This window comes from Aotus nancymaae, unplaced genomic scaffold (genome assembly GCF_030222135.1).
Source record: "Aotus nancymaae isolate 86718 unplaced genomic scaffold, 86718_ANA_hifiasm-v0.15.2.pri h1tg000002l, whole genome shotgun sequence".
In the NCBI taxonomy this organism is placed as follows: Eukaryota; Metazoa; Chordata; class Mammalia; order Primates; family Aotidae; genus Aotus; species Aotus nancymaae.
The window spans coordinates 21,774,273-21,797,669 of NW_026988413.1; the positions used below are offsets into that span (position 1 = coordinate 21,774,273).

The window sequence follows — 23,397 nt, forward strand, 5'->3', positions numbered from 1 at the left end:
ATTCCTCTATCATAACATAATTTTAAAATTTAAAATAAAGGCACATTTTATCAGGCAAAAAAATAGATTGAAAAAGTTACATGTGAGGAGAGATTTTTGTCTGCTTTAATATAGAACCTAGTAAATAAACAAACAAAAAACACCTGCACTGACTCATTTTGCTGGCACACATTTTATTAATTTTTATAAACTTAGACTCTAACAGCCGCTATTGGCTTTTTTTCTTCAAAGATTTAAGTTTAGGCTGGGTGCAAGTGGCTCATGCCTATAATCCCAGTACTTTGGGTGGTTGAGGTGGGCAGATAACTAGAGGTCAGGAGTAAAACACCAGTCTGGCCAATATGGTGAAACCCGTTCTCTACTAAAAATACAGAATTTAGCAGGGCGTGGTGGCACGTGCCTGTAATGCTAGCTACTCAGGAGGCTGAGGCAAGAGAATTGCTTGAACCTGGGAGGCAGAGGTTGCAGTGAATTGAGATCATGCCACTGCACTTCAGCCTGGACAACAGAGCTCAAAAAAGGACTTAAGTTTATGGTTTTATTTATATTAGTTTTTTTGAAAAAAACTTTTGAAAACAAGATTTATGTGGAGTTTAATGAATGCTTTTTTAGTGTTAAATCTCAAACTGTGTTTACAACCAAGTGGCATATCATATACGTAGTTCAAATCTGGCTAGTTTTTAAGTGACAGACTGGTTATTGGGTAGCTGTGGATTACTTAAGGAGATTTATTGGTTCTGTGCTCCAAAGTATATTTTAAAAGTAATCCACAATCTAATAGCAATTCTGATTTGTTTTTTAAAAGCAGGTTCTGTGCTCCAAAGTATATTTTAAAAGTAATCCACAATCTAATAGCAATTCTGATTTTTTTTTAAAAAGCAATCCATGAAATATTGCTACTAACAAAAGTGGCTTTGTTAGGCATTTGGAAATTATTTATTTACTGAAGAACTATTACTTTTATTGTTCTTACCAACTCCAAAGAGTCCATAATACCTGCTTAGGTACAGAAAATTAGGCATGGCGTGGTGACTCACACCTGTAATCCCAGCACATTTTGGGGCCAAGGTGAGAGGATCACTTGAGCCCAGGAGTTTGAGACAAGCCTGGGTATCATAGGGAGACTGAATCTCTACAAAAAAAATTTACAAAAAAAATTATCTGGGTGTGGCAGTATGCACCACCACCTCTTCTTGGGTGGCTGAGGTGGGAGGATTGCTGGAGTCTGGGAGATTAAGGCTACAGTGAGCCACGATGGCATCACTGCACTCTAGCCTGGGTGAGAGGGAGACCCTGTTTTCAAAAATAAGAAAAGAAAAGTATATTTACAGGAACAGTATACATGAAGAAAAAAAAAAACACGAGCCAACCAGCTAAAAAAATTTTTTTTAATGATCATAATTGAGAAAATACAGGTTTTATAAACAAGCTCAAAGAGGCAAAAGGAGCTATCTAGGGTAGAAAAAATAGAGATAATATAGATAATAGGAATTTGGGGAAGTAAGACATTAAGCAAAGTCATAAAAGTTCACATTTTTGGATGCCTAATGGGGAAGGATAATCTTGACAGACTGAAACAAAAATTTTCACTTGTTAATTTTCTGGAACTTATACTCTTTACCTTTTTAATTTTTTTTATGCTTTGAGGAAGGCCTGATTTCTTTTCTGTTGGCTGTCTAGACCTATATTTCGATTGATTCATAAAATTTTCTTGAAAAAAATGTATGTGTGTGTGTTTTGCCTGTGACACAACCTTAGGAGACTATTCTTATGTGCCCCAAAAGAATAATTTCTGAGTCCATCTGTGTTGTATATTATTAACTCTTTGTTCCTTTTTATTGCTGAGTAGTATTCAGTGGTGTGGGTATACCACAGTTTAGCTGTTTACCCACTGAAGGACATTTTGGTTCTTTTTAGTTCCTGGTTCTACTAAAAGAGCTGTTATGAACATTTGTGTACATGTTTTTGTATGAATGTAAGTGTTTATTTCTCTCAGATAAAAGCCCAAGAGCAAAATTGCTGGGTCATATGGTAAGTATATGTTTAGTTTTTTAAAAAACTGATAAAGTATTTTCTAGTATGTCTGTACAATTTTGTATTCTCATAAGCATTAAATGAGTGGTCCAGTTTCTCTGTGTTCTAGCCAGATAGGGTACTATCACTTTCTTCTTTGTAGTCATTCTGAGAGATCTATAGTGATATTTTATTGTGGTGTTAACTTGCATTCCCTAATGGCTAAAGATGTTCAACAACTTTTCATGTGCTTATTGGCCTTTTGTAATTCCTCTTCAATGAAATGTCTAAAATTTAAAATAAAGGCACATTTATCAGGCAAAAAAAAATGGATCGAAAAAGTTACATATGAGGAAAGATATTTTTGTCTGCTTTAACATAATACCCAGCAAATAAACAAAAAAACACCTGCACTGACTCAGTTTGTGTCTTTTGTCCATTTTCTAATTGGTTATCTTTACTGTTAGATTTTTTTTAAATATCTTGAGACTTTTCTAGATTTTTCTCTTTCATTTTATTTATATTTTTCTATAAGTTATTGGGGTACAGGTGGTATTTGGTTATAAGAGTGAGTTCTTTAGTGGTGATTTGTGAGATCTTGGTGACTCCTTTATGCAGTCTAGATACTAGTTCTTTGTCAGATACGTGGTTAGCTAATATTTTCTCCCTGATTCTAACTTGTCTTTTCATCCTCTTTGTAGGGTTCTTCACAGAGCAAAAGTTTTTAATTTTGATGAGGTTCAGTGTAGCAGTTCTTCCTTTTGTGGGTTGTGCTTTTGGTCAAGTGTAAGAATTCTTTACCTAGTGCTAATTCCTGGAGATTTTCTCAAAGATTTTTCCTAAAAGTTTTATACTTTTACATTTTACATTTAAGTGTATGATCCATTTGGATCTAGTTTTTGTATAAAGTAAGAGGTTTAGGTTGATGTCTGTTTCCCCGTCCCTTCCCCTTTCCCTCTCCCATCCATGGAAGTCCTGATTTCTCTAGCATCATCTGTTGGAAAGGCTGTCTTTCTTTTATTGAATTGCTTGCACATCATTGCAAAAAATCATTTGGGAATATTTGTGTGGACAGATTTCTGGGTTTTCTGTTCTATTCCATTAGTCTATATGTTTCTTCATTAGTACCACATTTTAAATTACTATAGCTGTATAGTTACCCTTAATATCGGAAAGAGTAATTCTACTTGTTTTTTGTTTTGTTTTGTTTTGTTTTTACAAAACTGCTTTAGGTCTTCTAGGACTTTTTCCTTTCCATGTAAATTTTAGAATACGTTTGTCTATATCTATAGAAACAAAAAGCCTTCCTAAGATTTTTGCTAGGAATTGTATTACACTGTACATCAATTTGGGGTGTATTGATATCTTTACTATTTTCCCATCAATGAACATGGTAAGTCTCTTTAGTTATTTAGATCTTTGATTTTACATTAGCATTTGTAATTTTCAGCTTATAGATCCTGCACATATTTTGTTAGATGTATTCCTAAGTATTTCATTTGGAGCAATTGTAAATAGCATTGTATTTTAAATTTGGATTTTCATGTTTATTAATATATGGAAATATGATTGAGTTTTGATTTTTGATTTTTTTTTTTTTGAGACTCACTCTGTCACCTAGGCTGGGGTGCAGTGGGACAGTCTTAGCTCACTGCAACCTCCACTTCCCAGGTTCAAGGTATGCTTGTGTCTCAGCCTCCCAAGTACTTGGAATTATAGGTGAGCACCACCATACCCAACAAACTTGTATTTTTAATAGAGATGGGGTTTCACCATGTTGGCCAGGCTGGTCACAAACTCCTGGCCTGAAGTGATCTGCCAGACTCAGCTCCCAAAGTGCTGGGATTACAGGCATGAATTAAGATTGATTTTTGTATGTTGACCTTGCATCTTATAACCTTGCAGAAACTAATTATTCTGGGGGATTTTTTTGGGGGTAGATTTCTTGGGATTCTCTAGATAATCATGTCATCTACAAACAGGGGCAAGTTTTTCCTTCTGTTCTAATCTGTTTGCCTTTTATTTTGTTGTGCTGACTGGAATTTCCTTAATTATGTTGGATAAGATTGGTGAGATCAGCCAGTCCTATTTTGTGCTTAAAGTTAGGGGAAAAGGTACTATTTTTCTTTTTAAAAATTAAATTAAATTAATTTATTTATTTTGAGATCAGGTCCCACTCTGTCGCCTGGGCTGGAGTGCAGTGGCGCGGTCTCGGCTCACTGCAACCTTTGCCTCCCAGGGTCAAGTGATTCTCTTGCCTTAGCCTCCCAAGTAGCTGGGACTATAGGTGCCTGCCACCACGTCTGGCTAATTTTTGTATTTTTAGTAGAGACGGGGTTTCACCATGTTGGTCAGGCTGGTCTTGGACTCCTGACCCCAGGTGATCTGCCTTCCTCAGCCTCCCAAAGTGCTGGGATTACAGGTGTGAGCCACCGCTCCCAGCCCTTTTCATCTACTTTCTTATGGGAGATATTGGTCTGAAGTTTTTCTTTCTTTCTTCTCTTTTTTGTAATGTCTTTGTCTGGTTTTGATACCTCGGTAATATTGACCTCATAAAATCAGTTGAAAAGTGTTCTTTCTTTTTTTCTGAAAGAGATAATATAAAATTAGAGTGAATTCTTTTGTTGTCTAAGCTTTTGAGGTCTCAGCCATAAAAATCTTGCTTAGACCAATGTCTTGATGTGTTTTTTTCCAGTTTTATGTTTTTTGGGTCTTACATTTAAGTCTTCAGTTCATCTTGACTATTTTTTTAATACGGTGAGAGAGAAATCCAGTTTTTTTTTTTTTTTTTTTTTTTTTGCATATAGATACCCAGTTTTCCTAGCACCAATTATTGAAGAGCCTGTGCTTTCTTCAGTGTATGTTCTTGGCACTTACATTGAAAATTACTTGTCTCTAAATATGTGGAATTGCATAAATTAAGCAGATATATATGATTTAGGCATTGTATAATTGTATATTAAGCTTATAGCCAGGAATAAAGTGGAAGGAACATTTGTGTTCCTAAAAGATATTTCATGGGACACAGATGAATGCTTCTGCAATGGTTCTAATAGGAATTTGAAACTGTATGATCATGTCACTGCACTTCAGGCTGGGCAACAGAGTAAGACCTCATTTTTTTTTTTTTAATACAGCATTTCCAGAATCTGCATTTTTGACAAGATTGTGTGATCAGGTTTGGTAGGCACTGGTTTGAAGGGAAGTTAGTCAAATAGGACTGTGTGTAAGCTGAATTGTAGAGAAGATAAATTATGGTAAGGAGTCAGCTCAGATTCCTTTATTACCTATATTAGTAAACCACTTGAAATGGATATTAAAGGGTATATAAAAAGAGAATTCTTAAATAAGTAATATTTAATAGCTAGGATTTAAAGAATGGAGGAGAGTGCTATATCAATGATTATGATCAAGGTTTGTCACTGGGCAACTGAAAACTTGGTGGACCATTGACAGGAAATCAAAACCCTAGGTGGCATAAAAAGCTGTGGTGGTTATTCTTTACTCCCAGACTACTAGAACTTATTGTTAACAGAAAATAAGCGTAATAATAACAATGGAGAAAATCTTGAAAAGGAAATTTAGAAAAACTTACAATTTTAAAATCCTAAAATAAGCAGCATTTTTTTTGCAAATTATCTTCTTATTAATTGTGAACTTTTTTTAGATTGTTAGTAGTTTAAAGCCAATTTATATACTTTTAATGTTTCTTATACTTGTTTCTTCATAATTTAATAATTTAATTGGTTTTAAAGGATTTAAGGAATTTTTCTCATTATAAAATACATAAACTCTCAAATTCTTTTTTTTTTTTTTTTTTTTTGGTATAAGTTCTCATTCTGTCACCCAATCTGGAGTGCAGTGGTACGATCTTGGCTTACTGCAGCCTCTGCCTTCTGGGCTCTAGCAATCCTCCCACTTCAGCCTCCTGAGTAGCTGGGACCACAGGTGCCATGCCCAGCTAATTTTTATATTTTTTATAGAGACCAGGTTTCTCCATGTTGCCCAGGCTGATCTCGAACTCCTGAACCCAAGCAATCCTCCTGCCTCAGCCTCTCAAAGTCCTGGGATTCCTGTGAGCCACCATGCCTGGCCTTTTTTCTTTCTTTTTTTTTTTTTGAGTCAAATTCTTAAAAATGCAAATTATAAATAATAACTCCAGTATTTATGTTTTAGATTGGTGAGGATTAAAATGTTTGGTTTTAATAGGCTTTGGTGAGACTGTAAGATTGGTGCAACTTTTAAAATGACAATTTGGCAATGTTTGTCAAAGCTAAAAAAATGCATATACCATGCTTCATCTAGCAATTTCATTTCTAAGAATTTGTTCTACCCATATACTGGCTGTATGGCAGTTAATCCACAGGCTGACTCATCAAATTTACCAGTTGTGTTGGTGTATTCAGGAAAATATTTTTTTAATAGATGTGGTCAAAATTACATCACTTTATGGGAGAATTTTTCAGTTTATTCTGATTTCAGTCCTTTTAAAAGTTATTTTAAGTATTTTCCCCCAGCATCTTAGTATTTTTAGGATTAGTTTGTCAGTTTCAAAGTGTCTATACCAACCTTGCTTTTTGTATTTTTGACTAAAATTTATAGCTATTTATATCAGATGGGATAGTCATAATAGCTTTTGAAGATTTTTGATGAGATTTGGTTGACAATATTTATTTATTTATTTACTGAGACAGGATTTCGCTCTGTCACCCAGGCTGGAGTACAGTGGTGCGATATCGGCTCACTGCAACTGCCACCTCCTGGGGCTCAAGTGATCCTCCCATCTCAACCTCCAGAGTAGCAGGGACCACAGGCATGTGCCACCATGCCTGGCTAATTTTTGTATTTTTTGTAAAGACAGGGTCTCCCTAGTTGCCCAGGCTGGTCTTGAACTCCTGAACTCAAGCAATCTGAGCCACTGTGCCCAGCTCTATCCTTATGATATCACTTAAAGAACTGTTCAACTTGTAAGCTAAGGGTCATGGCCTGGTTGATTTTTATGGATATATTCAATATTCAGAAAAACATTTCACAACCAGTAATTATTATTTCACTATAACTCTAACATACATCTACCATAAATGTGTGTTAAAAATTAGTCAACTGCATTAGTAAGAAATGCCAATATTTTGATTCTTATGCTTTTGTTTTGTCTTCTTTTTTTTTTTCTTTTTGTGGAGAACAGGGTCTCGCTATATTGCCCAGGCAGGTCTTGAACTCCTGGGCTCAGGCTATCCTCCCGCCTGAGAGCTGGGATCCCTAAGAGCTGGGATTACAGGCGTGAACCACAGCGCTTGGCATTATTTTGGTTCTTAATTGCTATAAAAATTAAGAATGATAATCTTAGTTGAGACACTGGGGAATAATAATAAAGTTACCTAACAACTGGAATAATAAAATATTTCATTCAAACAAGAATGTGAAATCTAATCATGAAAGACAAATTAAGAATTATAATGACTGGAAAAAGAGTGAACAAATATGTTTATTAGTATATTGATACATATAAATATGTTTTCACAAATTAATATTTATAAATATATAACACCTGCATTTATTGATATTTAATAAATGTATATTTGTGTGTATTAATAGGCATATATTAATTAACTAGAAACATTCACACACAAGTACATACAGTGTATTAATGTATCAACATAAAATGTATATTAGCATAAAATATAAGGTTCATTTGTCTGAGTGGTTCAGATCTTTGAGATAAATATGTAAATTTGGTAATTTCAGTGAATTTATTTTTCAGTGAATCAAGTTTTGTAGAATGAGGGATGGGTTGTATGTTCAAGTGTGTGCATTACTGTATTGTAAACCAAAAGATTGGAAACAGGAGGGTCAGTTGTGTATTAAATTATTTGTATGATGTAATGTGTTGCAGCCATGAAAAAGAATGTAGAGATGCATCTATCAAGATAGAGGAATGTTCAGTCACTTCAATGTTATGGTAAAAAAAGAAAAAAAAAAAAGATAGAAGAATGTGCAGTATATTTAATGTGAAAAAGGTACAGATTAGATCAGAACAGTGTACACATTCTTTTCAATTAAAAGAGGGTACTACAAGATATATTCATGATTGTATGTTTATGTATACCTTAAGTATATCTGTAAGAATTCACAAGAACTGTTTACAGTGGTTGTTATTAGGACTTTAAAAGATGGAAAAGATGGAAACAAAAGTTAATGGGTGTCCTTTTATTGATTTTAATTCTGATCATTTAGTGAGTAAAAGTAAAATTAATTATTATTATTATTTTTTGAGACAGAGTCTTGCTCTGTTACCCAGACTGGAGTGCAGTGATGTGATCCTGGCTTACTGCAACTTCTGCCTCCCAGGTTCAAGTGATTCGCCTGTCTCAGGCTCCTGAGTAACTGGGACTATAGGCATGCGCCACCACACCTGGATAATTTTTGTATTTTTAACAGAGACGGGATTTCTCCATTGTTGGCCAGCTGGTGAGAACTCCTGACCTCAAGTGATCTGCCCACCTCAGCCTCCCAAAGTGCTGGGATAGCAGGCATGAGCCACCACACCTGGCCTAAAATTAAATGTTTATGGCATATATATTCATTATAGAATATGTGAAAAATGACAAAATAGAAGAAAAGTCTCCCAAAATAACTATTGGTAAAAATTTGCTTTAATGTGTTACTTTTATTCTTTTTGTTTGTTTGTTTTTGCAACCCCTGCCTCCCAGGAGCAAGCTATCCTCTCATCTCAGCCTCCTGAGTAGCTAGGACTACAGACATGCACCACTATGCTCAGCTAACTTTTTTGTGTTTTTTGTAGAGATGGGCTTTTGCTGTATTACCCAGACTGGTCTGGAACTCCAGAGCCCAAGTGATCTTGTCACCTGGATCTTGCTATGTTGCTCAGGCTGGAGTGCAGTGACATTGTCATAGCTTACTGCAGCCTCAGTCTCCTGGGCTCAAATGATCCTCTGGCTTTAGCCTACCCAATAGCTAGGACTACAGGTGCATACCACTATGCCCAGCCCCTTTTAACCTTTTTAGTTTGTATTATGCTTTTACTTTTTAAATATTAGTTTATTCAGATGGGCGTGGTGGCTCACTCCTGTAATCCCAGCACTTTGGGAGGCCAAGGTGGGCAGATCACCTGAGGTCAGGAGTTTGAGACCGGCCTGACCAACCTGGAGAAACCCATCTCTACTAAAAATACAAAATTAGCTTGGCGTGGTGGTGCATGCTTGTAATCCCAACTACTCAGGAGGCTGAGGCAGGAGAATTGCTTGAACCCGGGAGGCAGAGGTTGCGGTGAGCTGAGATCAGGCCATTGTACTCCAGCTTGGGCAACAAGAGCGAAATTCTGTCTCAAAAAAAAATTAGTTTATTAAATAACTTACCATAAAATTAGTGTTTTACAGTTTTCCTACACTCCATAGCATACTTCCTGAAATAAAATGGGGATGTTAAAATGAACTTCCAATCCTCATTTTTAGCAGTCAGTTAATAATTTCATTATAATGATGGGAAGGCAATGTGATTGTGTGTATTACCACATCATTTGCCTGGGCTTATGGCTGATCTTGTGGATTGGGTGGGTGTCCTCTTCCTTTCTCATGGTTGTGTATCTCTTTCTTTCAAAGTTTCATTGAAGGTGACAGCCTCTACTGGTTAGGAAAATCTTCCACCATTGGACGCTTAGATTTTTCTCAGGGTCTTTTGATGTCATAGATACTGCAGTGATGTATCTTTTTACTACATTTTTTGACCCAGTAGACTGATCCTTGAAGGATATTGTCAGTACAGTTTAGTCAGTTTTACCAAAATTGATGAATTTTCGTCAGAATATTTTATATGAAAAATTACACTGTTTTATTGGTAAATTTTCTACATAGCAACATTAAATTTTTTAGACTTTTTTTCCTCGTTTTAATTTTTCTATTTTCATTATTGAGGCAGGGTCTTACTCTGTCACCCAGGCTGGAGTGCAGTGGTGTGAACATAGCTCAGTGCAGCCCTGACTTCCTGTACTCAAGCTATCCTCCCACTTCAGACTCCTGAGAAGCTAGGACTACATGTGTGTGCCGCCTTGCCTGGCTGATTTTTTGTTTTTTGTAATGACAGGGTCTTGCCATCTTAGCCTGACTGGTCTCAAATTCCTGGGCTCAAGCAGTCCTCCGGCTTTGGCCTCCCAAAGTTCTGGGATTACAGGTGTGAGCCACCTTGCCCAACTCGTTTTTATTTTACTCAAATTATTTTTACTGGGATTATTTTCCTTTTACATTTTAGAATGAACATTTACTTTATTGAACTGATTTTTGTTAATTTTGTAAATTACAGCTTTGTATTTGTTAGTTTTCTTTTGAACTTCTACCAAATTCAGTTTAATTAAAAAAATTTTTAACCATTTCACTGCACACTGAGAGTTTTCCTGTGTCAAATATTGCACACTGAAATTCTGTAATCATCAGTTTTTAGATAGCACTGTAGTTTACCAAGTACAATTTTAGTCGTAGTATGCTTAATTTTGTTTATTGACTCTGTCTTTGAGTCTCAGAATTTCTTCAGTTCTTTTGTATTTTATTTGTTTCTTCAACCTGAAAATACTGGTCATAATGTTGGCCTCTTGGTTTGGAGCCTTCCTGTTCCAGTGATGAGATTCCAAAATGTAGAATTTTGCTTGTTTGTGACTTACCTTAGCTTTGATAAAATTTCATTTTGTAGATTTCATTTATGTTGTATCACACAGATAACACCTTTGGAGTACAGGATAGCAGTTTGGATGCCTCAGATATAGATCTTTACACTGCCTTAAACCAGGCTCTAGCTCATTTAAATTGACTGTTAAATTGTATTACTGACTCTGAAATGCTAGGCAAGGTTGAAACAGCGCACATTTCTTTTAAATTTTTTGTGTAAGTAAAATTTCTAGACATGAAATTACTAGATCAGAGGATATTACCATCATTATGTTTTTTGCATTGTATTAATTTTCAAAAAGATTGAGACTATTTGTAATGTCAGCAGTGTATAAGCATTTAAGATATTTTCTTTAAAATTAAGTGTCACTATTTTAAAATGTTTTACCAAATGAACTAAGAGTAAAAGAGTCTTGTGAATTTGCTTTCATTTACATTTTCAGTTATTTTGTATGGAAATTTAATAAGAACAAGAAGTCAGAAGCAGGTTAGAGACATGCTAAACTTAAACTCCTAGCCAGAGCATTTGGCTATGCAGACTACTATGCACTGCATTAGTGTTTTGAATCTAAACCAGTTTAGGCCAGGTGCAGTGGCTCACACCTGTAACCCTAGCACTTTGGGATGCCAAGGCGGGCAGATCACTCGAGGTCAGAGATTCAAGACCAGCTTGGCCAACATGATATGAAAACCCATCTTTACTAAAAATAAGCTGGGTATGGTGGCACCCACCTGTAGTTCCAGCTACTTGGGAGGCTGAGGCAGGAGAATTGCTCGAACCCGGGTGATGGAGGTTGCAGTGAGCCCAGATTACACCTTTGTAGTACAGTCTGGGTAACAGAGAGAGATTCTGTCTCAAGAATAAAAGAAAAAAAAAGTCTGAGCGTGGTAGCTCATGCCTGTAATCCCAGCACTTTGGGAGGCTGAGGTGGGTGGATCACGAGGTCAGGAGTTCAAGACCAGCCTGGCCAAGATGGTGAAACCCCATCACTGCTAAAACTACAAAAATTAGCTGGGCACGGTGGCAGGTGCCTGTAATCCCAGCTGCTTGGGAGGCTGAGGCAGGAGAATCGCTTAAACCTGGGCAGCAGAGGTTGCAGTGAGCTGAGATTGTGTCACTTCACTCCAGTCTGGGTGACAGAGTGAGACTCCGTCTCAAGAAAAAACCCAAAAAACAAAACCCAGTTTAAAAATTAAGATTAATTATTAGCATGATGAAATAGAGCGTCCCTGGAAAGAAAGCCATAAAGAGTACTATTCTACTTTTGGAATGGGGGAGTTTGTGCTTTTGTCTTAATGTCTTTCTAGAGTCTACTCTTATCCTGCAATTTGACAGACACTGTGCATAAATGTCTGTCACATGTACACTCTGTCTCCCTCTCTTGCTTTCTTGCTTCCTTTCTCCCTCTTAGTCTCTCTTGCCCAGGCTGGAGTGCAGTGGCATCTGGGCTCACTGCAACCTCCTTCTCACTTTAGCCTTCCAAGTAGCTGGGACTATAGGCATGTACCACCATACCTGGCTAATTTTTGAATTTTTTGTAGAGACAGGATTATGCCATGTTGCCCAGGCCCATCTCAAACTCGTGGGCTCAAGGGATCCACCTGCCTCGGCCTTCCAAAATATTGGGGTTACAGGTGTGAGCCACCATGCCTGGCCTATATTTTAATCCTTTGCCAGATTAGTAATTAATTCTTTAATAAGTTTTTCAGAGAAATAAATGGAAAACTGTTTCTGTCATGTTTATTAGTTTTTCTTTTGTTTTTTTAACTTAAAATTAAAAAAAATTTTTTTTTACTCTAACAAAAAAAATATTAGGGTAGCTCTGTTTTTTCTTTATTGCTTTTGAATGTGGTTTTAAAATTGTAAGTAACTTAAGAGATGCTTGGAAACGGTCTTTTAAAATAAGGCATGTTACTAGTTCATTTATTGAAAAATAAGGAATACTTATATAGGAGGTTCAGTGAATATTTTTATTTACTTTCCCATTTATGACACTTTAAGGACTCTTATTCAAACCTCCAAGCCCACAATTTTTAAAAAACTAGATTCTACTTCAAAGAAAGGTTGTGGTTTTTGGGAAAAACAAAAACAAAAACAAAAAAAACTAGATTCTGAGATACATTAATCAATCTTTTTTTAAAATATCAGTAAGACTCTAAATTGTATAACTGTATTTGCAAGTGCATTTTTTTTTTTCAAGACAGGGTCTTGCCCTGTCACCTAGGCTGGAGTGTAGGGGTGTGATCATAGCTCACTACACCCTCGACCTCCCTGATTCAAGCAGTCCTCCCACCTCAGCCTCCTATGTAGCTGGGACCACATGCACATGCCACCATGCCCGACTAATCTTTTGATTTTTTGTAGAGACAGGGTCCCCCTATGTTGTCCAGGCTGATCTTGAACTACTGGGCTCAAGTGATCCATCCATTTCAATCTCCCAAAGTGCTAGGATTGTAGGTATGAGATATTGCAACTGGCCTATATTTGCATTTTTTAAAAGATTTATTTTGTACTTTTACCCTTTGTTTAGATTTTTTTTTTTTTTTGAGTTGGAATCTTGCCCTGTCTCCCAGGCTGAAGTGCAGTGGCATGATCTCAGCTCACTGCAACCTCCACCTCTCAGGTTCAAGCAATTCTCCTGCCTCAGCTTCCTGAGTAGCTGGGATTACAGGTGCCTGCCACCACACCTGGCTAATTTTGTGTGTGTGTGTGTGTGTGTGTGTTTTTATAGTAGAGACGAGGTTTCACCAGGCTAGTCTCTTAACTCCCAACCTCAGGTGATCCACCCACCTTGGCCTCCCAAAGTGCTGGGATTACAGGCATAAGCCACCGCACTTAGTCCTTGTTTAGAATTTTGTATAATTTTTATGTTGCATATTTAAGTTTCTTTGTTACCTCTCTTTAATTTCCTTTGGAGCCAATCATTATTATCTCTTAGGGCCAATTTGAAAGGGTTAAAAGCTGTGAGATGCTATGACCTACTTATGGTGAGGATCACTTAATACGTTTTTTCTATATATTTATATATATGTTTTTGAGATATGGTCTTACTCTGTGGCCCACGCTGGAGTACAGTGGTGTGATATCAGCTCACTGCAACTTCTGCTTCCCAGGCTCAAGCGCTACTCCTGCCTCAGCCAGCCAAATAGCTGGGGCTACAGGCACGTGCCACCACACCTGGCTAATTTTTGTATTTTTAGTAGAGATGGGGTTCCACCATGTTGCCCAGGCTGGTCTTGAACTCCTGAGCTCAAGTGATCCACCTGCCTTGGCCTCCCAATGTGCTGGGATTGCAGGTATGAGCCACCATGCCTGGCCAATGTATTTTGTTTAGCAAGGTCTCATTCAGCTAGTCAGCGTGCCTTCCAGCTCTCTGCTAGGCATAGGAACACTGCTTAAGGTGCCAATATATTGGCTAGCAGATTGACAAGGTTAAGGTATATAACATAAGACACTTGTGGAATAATACAAGTCACTGTATACGCGGGAGCTGTAGAGTTCAGAGAATGGAAGAATGTATTGGTCAGTAATTCACTTTCCATTATCTCCAACCGGCTGATAAAAGACAAAAATTAAAATAAATAAATACATATGTACATAAAATAATTTACTTTCAAGACTACTATTCTGCCTGTAACTTTATCTTTTGATAATCTCGCTTCCCAAAACAGAATTTTATCAGGTTCCTTTAAACTTAGTGTTTGATTCTTTTATACATACTCATTACAATTTTAGTTACGAAAATGCTGCTTTTAGGCATGTGTCACAAGTCTCATAATAATAATTGGAAGATGTTATACAGTTTAATAATGGTTTTTTTGAGGACCCTCAGATTTTATAAGATTATAATGAAGTGTCTTAACTTTCTTAAAAGTATCAACTTTTTTCAGTTGTTTGGCCTCTCAATGAATTGGCATGCCTAGTGACTTTTTTTTTTAAATCAGAATCTCTTATCTCTGTTTCCATACTGTCGCCCAGTCCTCTCACTGAAGGTTTACTGTGTAATTTAGCATAACTGTCCTGAGTTTATCAGGGTTTAGAGTTGTAGGATATGTTCTAAAGACTACCCTTTCTCCCTTCCTCACCACACTGTTGGGTGCTTTACTTCCCTCCAAGTTTTCACCACTAGCTGAATAGTAGAATCAAATTTTATATAGTAGGCTTAGCTTTAAGGGTTCTCCAGGCATGGAGTTAAGTAGAGATTTTGTTCATGGCTTAAAAATTTGTTTTAAATTTGAGATAAATTAAATACAATGAAATACATAAGTGGTAAATGAGTTTTGACAAATGTGTGCACCTTTGTAACCCACATCTTTATCAAGATATAGAACGTTTCCATCACCCCAGAAGCTTCCCTCATATTCCCTCCTACTCAATATCTGTTTCCCAGGTTCAACCTTTGTTTTGATTCTGTCACTAGAACTTAGTCGTAGCTGTTATGGAGTTTTATATAAATGGAATAATTTTATGACTGGCTTCTTTTACTTAGCATAATGCTTTCCAGATTTGTTCATGTTTCATCTATTAGCACTTCTTTTTTTATTAATGAGTAGTATTTAGTATTCTGTTGAATGAGTGTACCACAGTTGGTTTATTCATTTACATGATTTACATGTTGGTGGCCACTGAGTTTTTTTTTTTTTTTTTTTTTTAAGACAGAGTCTAGCTCTGTCACCCACACTGGAGTACAGTTGCGTGATCTCAGCTCATTGCAACCGGTTCACTGTGCCTGGCCAGATGGACATTGAGGTTCTTTCTATTTTGGCTATTATGAATAAAACTGCTTATGAACAGGCCAAGCATGGTAGCTTACATCTGTAAATCCAAGCACTTTGGAAGGCTGAGGTAGGAGGATAGCTTGAGCCCAGGAGTTGTAGACCAGCCTGGGAAACACAGTGAGACTTGGTATCTACAAAAAAAACTAAGAAACTAGGGGAGCATGGGGTTGTGTGCCTGTGGTCTTAGCTACTCAGGAGGCTGAGGTGGGAGGATTGCTTGAGCCTGGGAGGTCAAGGTTGCAGTTAGCCATGATCGCACCACTGCTCTCCAGCCTGGGTGACAAAGTGAGACCCTGTCTCAAAAACCACCAGGCTGGGTGCGGTGGCTCATACCTGTAATTCCCAGCACTTTGGGAGGCTGAGGCGTACAGATCCCTTGAGGCCAGGAGTTTGAGACCAGCCTGACCAACATGGCAAAACCCCATCTCTACTAAAAATACAAAAAATTAGCCAGGTATGGTGGCGTGCACCTGTAGTCCTAGCTACTTTGGAGGCTTAGGCAGGAAAATTGCTTGAACCAGGAGGCGGAAGTTGCAGTGAGCCGAGATCACGCCACGCACTCCAGCCTGGGCAACAGACCGAGACTGTGTCTCAAAAAATAAAATACACAACAAAAACCTACTTATGAACATTTATGTGTAAGCCCTTTTGTGGATGTATGTTTTCATTTTTCTTGGGTTAATATATAGAATTGGAATTGCTAGGCCATATGGAAAGTATATGTTTAAAACTATTTTCCCCTGGACCATAGTGATGTGGAGGAATGGAGGTGAGAGGTAAGTCAAGGCTATACCATAAATGACCTTAGGTGTTCATATTAAGGAGAGTTTTATCCCAAGTATAAAAAAAGCCCTGGAAGTGACGTAGGAGAATAAAACCATCAAATTACATTTTTACACCTGACTACTTTTTGAAGACTGAGTTAAAGGTGAAGCTGAGGGAGGAAGATCCAGTGAAGAGGATATGTCAGTTAGGTCTCTGTTGCAAAGAGCATAAAACTTGACCAAACTAGCTTAAACAGAAAGAGAATTTTTGTTTCACATAGATGAGAAGATGCAGGAAGCATCGTTCATTCTCAAATCTTTAAATACTAAATATATCTGATTCCAAAATTTGTATTTCATCAGCTCTCATATCTCTTCTGAACTCTAGATATGTTCTTCAAGAGAGCCTCATGTTAGAAAAGTGCCTGATATATGTACGAAATACTCAATAAAGAATGTGATAAATAAATGAATGTTTGTGGGCATCCCTGGGAGTCATACTGGGAATCAACTTGAAACTTCCTCCTCTTCCTTTACCATCATCAGTCATCATCTATTCTCCTGACAGATTATTTGTCAGACTTGTTCGGTTTTCTCAGTCTTCACTACCATCACACCTCTGATTTCTTTCCTACCCTTCTTGAGAACCTTCTGTGGTCTTCATATGTTGCGGCTTTCTCCATTACAGTCTCTAAAGGTTGGAGTTACTCAGGCCTTGGTCCCATATCCTTTTCTCTTTGCACCCTTTTTTGGATGGAAGGTGAATATTAAAAGAAGAAGATAATAAATATATGAAAAGACATAGAGTTTTGAAGTGATTCTGATACGTAGTGAACTACATGCTAATTTGCTATAAGGAGAAAGTGGAAAATATGCCAACAGGTACTCTAAACAAAAGTTCAGGGACAGAATAGATGTATAATTTTTTTTTTTTTTTGAGACAGAGTCTCACTTGTTACCCAGGCTATAGTGGATTGCAGTGGCATGATCTTGGTTTACTACAACCTCTGCCTCCCCAGTTGAAGCAATTCTCATGTCTTTTTGTAATTAAAAAAAATTTTTTTAGAGAGGGTCTTGCTCTGTAATCCCAGCTGGAGAGCAGTGGCATGATCATAGCTCACTGCAGCCTCAAACCCCTGGGCTCAAAAGAGCCTTCTGCTCCAATCTCCCAACTAACTGGAACTACACGTGTGAGTCACCATGCTCTGCTAATTTATTTTTTATTTTTGTGGTGATGGGGTCTTGCTCTATTGTTCAGGCTGGTTTTGAACTCCTGACCTCAAGCAATTTTTTCATCTCAGCCTCCCAAAGTGCCAGGATGACAGGCATGACTGTTCCAGGCCCCAGAAATTTTATGTCTTTACATCATAGACTATTGACTAAAGAAGGCTGACTCACAGCGATGATGGGGAAAGTAGTGGCAGCATGGAATAGACAGATTTGCACAGTAGTTTGCATAGCTATGTTTAGAACATAGTTGATAAATTTTGAAATCTTGAAGAACCTGAAATTTGCCTGTGAAAATAGAGTGAAGGTCACAGAGTCTATAGTAAATTTATTGATCATTAATACTTATTACTTGAGCAACATCATCATCATCATCATTATCATGAATGACTAGTATTATATCTGATACATAGTATGTGCCTAATAGGATCTGCCATTTTAAAAGGAGTTAAACTTCAGTTTCCTGGAAAATTCACAGATGGTGAAAGATAAAAGTAAACATTACTAAAAACGGAAATGCTCTCTGTCCTAGAAATGGAAATGTACAGTTATGCATCACTTAACAATATGGCTAAATCTGAAAAAATGCACGTTATTTTGTTGTTGTGTGAACGTCATGGAGTGTACTTACACACACCTAGATGGTACATCCTACTGTACATCTACGCTATATGATATAGCCTGTGTTCCTAGGCTACAAACCTGTACAGTATGTTGCTGTACTGAATACTGTAAGCATTTGTAACACAATGGTATTTGTGTATTACACATATCTAAACATGAAAAAGGTATAGTAAAAATATGATATAAAAGATTAAGAAATGGTACACCTATTTAGGGCATTTACCATAAATGGAGCTTGTAGGACTGGAAGTTGCTCTGGATGAGTCAGTGAGTGAGTGTTGAGGGAATATCAAGGCCTAGGATATTACACTGCTGTGGATGCTCTAAACAACTGTACAGTTAGGCTACACTAAAGTTATTTTACCTTAGCTTGCTTTAACATTTTTACATTATACTTTTTTTTTGAGACAGAGCCTTGCTATGTTGTCCAGGCTCTACAGAGTGCAGTGATGCAATTTCAATTCACTGCAAGCTTTGCCTTTCAGTCCTGAGTAGCTAGGGTTACACAGTTCCATGCTACCATGCCTGGCTAATTTTTGTATTTTTAGTAGAGACAGGGTTTTACCGTGTTCTCAAACTCCTGACCTCACATGATCTGCCTGCCTCGGTCTCCCAAAGTGCTGGGATCACAGGTGTGAGCCACCGTACGTGGTATACATTATAAACTTTTTAATTTTAAAAAAACGTTTTAGCTTTTATAATAACACTTAGCTTAAAACACACATTGTACATATGTACAAAAATTTTTCTTTATGGTGTTACCCTGTAAGCTATTTCTATTTTAATTTTGTATTCTTATTTGTTTGTTTGTTTATTTATTGAGATGGAGTCTTGCTCTGTTGCCCAGGCTGGAGTGCAATGCCGCTATCTCAGCTCACTCCATCCTCTGTCTCCCAGGTTCAGGTGATTCTCCTGCCTCAGCCTCCAGAGTAGCTGGGGCAGGTACTTCCCACCATGCCCAGGTAAATTTTTGTAGTTTTAGTAGAGCTGGGATTTCACCATGTTGGTCAGGGTGGTCTCGAACTCCTGACCTCAGGTGATCCACCCATGTCGGCCTCCCTGAGTGCTGGGATTATAGGCACGAGCCACTGCACCTGGCCTTAATTAAAAAACACACACACACACAAACTTTTGTTACACACACATGCACACACATCCTTGCTTACATTATTAGCCTAGACCTACACAGGGTCAGGATCATCACCATCGTCTTCCACTTCCACATCTTGTCCCACTGGACATGGAGCTGTCATCTCCTGTGATAACAGTACCTTCTTCTGGAATATTTTCTTAAGGACCTGCCTCAGGCTGTTTTACAGTTAACTTTTTTTCATAAGTAGAAAGGAGTACACTCTAAAATAATGATAAAAAGTGTAGTATAGCAAATGCATAAACCAGTAATATAGTTGTTTATTATTATCAAGTATTACATACTTGGGGATCTTGGAATGTATTCGCCTTGGATAAGAGGGGACTTGAATTGAGTAATTATGAATTACTGATCTCTGCCATAAATACAATAATGTGAGTGTATGTTGTGGGAGTGGCAGTCAGCGTGTATATGCACATATCTGATGTGGGTGGAGATTACAAGGGAAGATCCATTCTAACAGGAATAGAAAAAAAAATTCCATTAAAATGGGCATGTGATTGGATTTTAATTCATTTATATAAATATAAACATGTAAATGAATAAAACAGTGAACCCTGTTCTTTTATTTAAAATTAATTTGTTAAAACCATAGAGCAGCAGCTTAGGAAATACACTAGATTTATTAAAACTCTGCTTTAATAGCCCAGCTATCTTCCAGATTAGCTGTGATAATTTAGTGCATCAATAACAATCTGATGTATAAAATAATTGTTTGTATATAAAGAAGTACTCTAATTCAGATTTCTCTTCCAATTCAAATTAGTAGCTTTCGTATACCTTAGGAAAAACTTCTTTGTGCAATATCTTTAGATTTTTCTGGTCATTACTAGACACTAAAAGCCATTTGTTAACAGTAAATATCAAAACGTTGGGCTTTATTAAATAGCAGCATTTTCTTGAGAATGATGACAGACTTAAATTTTAGAATTATAAATTTATTTTATTTTTTATTTTTAAATTTTATTATTTTATTTAATAGTATTATAGAATGTTGGTTAGCATTTTATTTTATTCCTATTGCAGGTTATCACCTTTTTTTTTTTTTAACTTTTAGGTTTGGGGGCACATGACAAGATTTGTTACATAGGTAAACCACATATCACATCACCCAGATATTAAGCCCAGTACCCAATAGTTACCTTTTCTGCTCTCCTCCCTCTTTTCACCTTCCCCACTTCTCCCTCAAGTAGACCTGTGTCTGTTTTTTCCTTCTTTGTGTTCATAAGTTTTTATCATTTAGCTCACACTTAGAAGTGAGAACATGCAGTATTTGGCTCTCTGTTCCTGCATTAGTTTGCTAAGAATAATAGCCTCCAGCTCTATACATGTTCTCGCAAAAACATGATTTGTTCTTTCTATGACTGCATAGTATTCCATGGTGTATATATACCACATTTTAAAAATGCAATCTGCCATTGATGGGCATTTAGGTTGATTCCATGTCTTTGCTATTGTGAATAGCGCTGCAGTGAACATTCATTTGCATGTGACTTTATGGTAGAATGATTTATATTCCTCTGGGTATATACCAGTAATGGGATTGCTGGTTTAAATGGTAGTTCTGCCTTTAGCTCTGAGGAATTGCCATACTGCTTTCCACAATGGTTGAACCAACTTACATTGCTATCAGCAGTGTATAAGTGTTCCCTTTTCTTCTTGCCAGGATCTGTTGTTTTTTGACTTTTTTTTTTTTTTTTTTTTGAGACGGAGTTTCACTCTTGTTACCCAGGCCGGAGTGCAATGGCACGATCTTGGCTCACCGCAACCTCTGCCTCCTGGGTTCAGGCAATTCTCCTGCCTCAGCCTCCTGAGTAGCTGGGATTACAGGCACGTGCCACCGTGCCCAGCTAATTTTTTGTATTTTTAGTAGAGACGGGGTTTCACCTTGTTGACCAGGATGGTCTCGATCTCTTGACCTCGTGATCCACCCGCCTTGGCCTCCCAAAGTGCTGGGATTACAGGCTTGAGCCACCGCGCCCTGCCCGTTTTTCGACTTTTTAATAATCACCATCCTGACTGGTGTGAGATGTTATCTCATTGTGGTTTTGATTTGCATTTCTCTAATCATCAATGATGTTGAGGGTTTTTTTTTTCTGTATGCTTGTTGGCTGCATGTATGTCTTCTTTGAGAAGTGTCTGTTCATGTCCTTTGCTCACTTTTTAATGAGGTTGTTTTTTTTTTTTCTTGTAAATTTGTTTGTTCCTTATAGATGTTGGATATTAGACCTTTGTCAGATGCATAGTTTACAAATATTTTCTCCCATTCTGTAGGTTATCTGTTTACTCTGTTGATAGTTTCTTTTGCTGTGCAGAAGCTCTTAAGTTTAATTAGAACCCACTTGTCTATTTTTACTTTTGTTGCAATTGGTTTTTGTGTCTTTGTCTTGAAATCTTTGCCAGTTCCTGCATCGAGGATGGTATTTGCCTAGGTTGTCTTCCAGGGTTTTTATAGTTTTTGGCTTTACATTTAAGTCTTTAATCCATCTTGAGTTGGTTTTTGATTTGTGTATGGAGATATACAAGGAGATTAATGGTATAAGGAAGGGGTCCAGCATCATTTTATCTGACTTCAAACTGTACTACAAGGCTACAGTAATCAAAACAGCATGGCACTGGTAGAAAAACAGGCACATAGACCAATGGAACAGAAGAGAGAGCCCAGAAATAAGGCTGCACATCTACGGCCATCTGTCATTTGACAAAGCTGACAAAAACAAGCAAAGGGGAAAAGGTTGGCTAACAAATAAATGGTGCTGGGATAACTGACTAGCCATATGCAGAAGATTGAAGGTTATCACATTATTTAATCCCTTTAAAATATGTTGCTTAACTGCAAGAGGTTTAATATAATCATTTTGCATTTTTAGAGTCTTAGAATGGGGAGGGATCTTAGAGGTTTATCTAATACAACCTCTTCATTTTACTGACAGAAGCTTAGGTCTACAGAAACCTATGACTTGACTAACTTCTCAAAACTAGTTATTTCAAGAATCTAATACTGTAACTTAGATCTGCTATACATACCTTATTTTCTAATGTTTTCTAATTTGAATCTAATTGAAATAAATAATGTGCTTAATATTTGCATGTTCAGAGGTCTTTATTAGTAAGAAAATCTTCAGAAGCTATAATGGGCAAAAGTATTAGGAAGTATTAGGAAGGAATCAAGTTTTCTATGAGAGGAAGGGTCTTTGTGACACATGGTTAACTCTCCAGTCGTTTATTATTTCATTCCTGTTATCTCTTTTTTCTCCTGGATCCCCCTACCCTCTTCTCTCTTAGAGTGCAGATGGGATGACTGTAAAGTGGACCTGTTAAAGTAGACCAGAATAGGGAGATTGGATTGAGGGAGATGGGGCAAAATTGGTAGGTTAATTATATTTTGTAACTTCCCAAGCTGGTTCTTATGTTCTAGCACAGTTGCTGGAAACTGAAGGAAACTAAAAACAGTAGATTTTTTTTAGAAGCACTCTGCACTCCACTAAAGTTGGTAATATTTTAAAAGTTGTAGAATTCAAAAATTAGCTGGGCATAGTGGCGTGTAATCCCAGAGTGCCTGTAATCCCAGCTACTCAGGAGGCTGAGGCAGGAGAATTGCCTGAATCCAGGAGGCGGAGGTTGCGGTGAGCCGAGATCGCGCCATTGCACTCCAGCCTGGGTAACAAGAGCGAAACTCCGTCTCAAAAAAAAAAAAAAAAAGTTGTAGAATTCTGTTAGTCTTCTAACTTACACCTGTGAAGTCTACCTTCTGTGTTTTCTCTTTTAAAAGTTTTCATTTTTTTACCTTTTCTTTATCCTTCTGTTCAAACATCATTTGCTTAGTGATTTTTTTTTTTTAAAAAGGGAATAGAAAATATAAAGTGAATATACTCCTAAGATGGATATTCTTTCTTTTAATCTCTGGACCATCACGGGTCTTATCCTTGTTTAAAGAGAAGAGTTTGCTGAAGTGATTAAAAATATTTTACTGAAATTTTATTTTGGTGAAAAAAGACAGAGTTAATTTTTAATATTTTTATTATATATGCCCTGCTTATTTCCTTTTTTTTCTTTTTGAAGTGGGGTCTCGCTTTGTCACCCAGGCTGGAGTGCAGTGATGTAATCTCGGCTCACTGCAGCCTCTGCCTCCTGGAGCAATTTTCCCACCATAGCCTCCTGAGTA

At 37.2% G+C, this 23,397-nt stretch overlaps 1 protein-coding gene across 6 annotated transcripts in view; it reads left to right on the forward strand.

Annotated features, from left to right (window-relative positions):
- The window catches only part of CNOT4 (CCR4-NOT transcription complex subunit 4), a 144,094-nt gene that overhangs the window by 20,349 nt on the left and 100,348 nt on the right, over positions 1-23,397 (forward strand). The gene's annotated exons all lie outside the window — the stretch shown is intronic.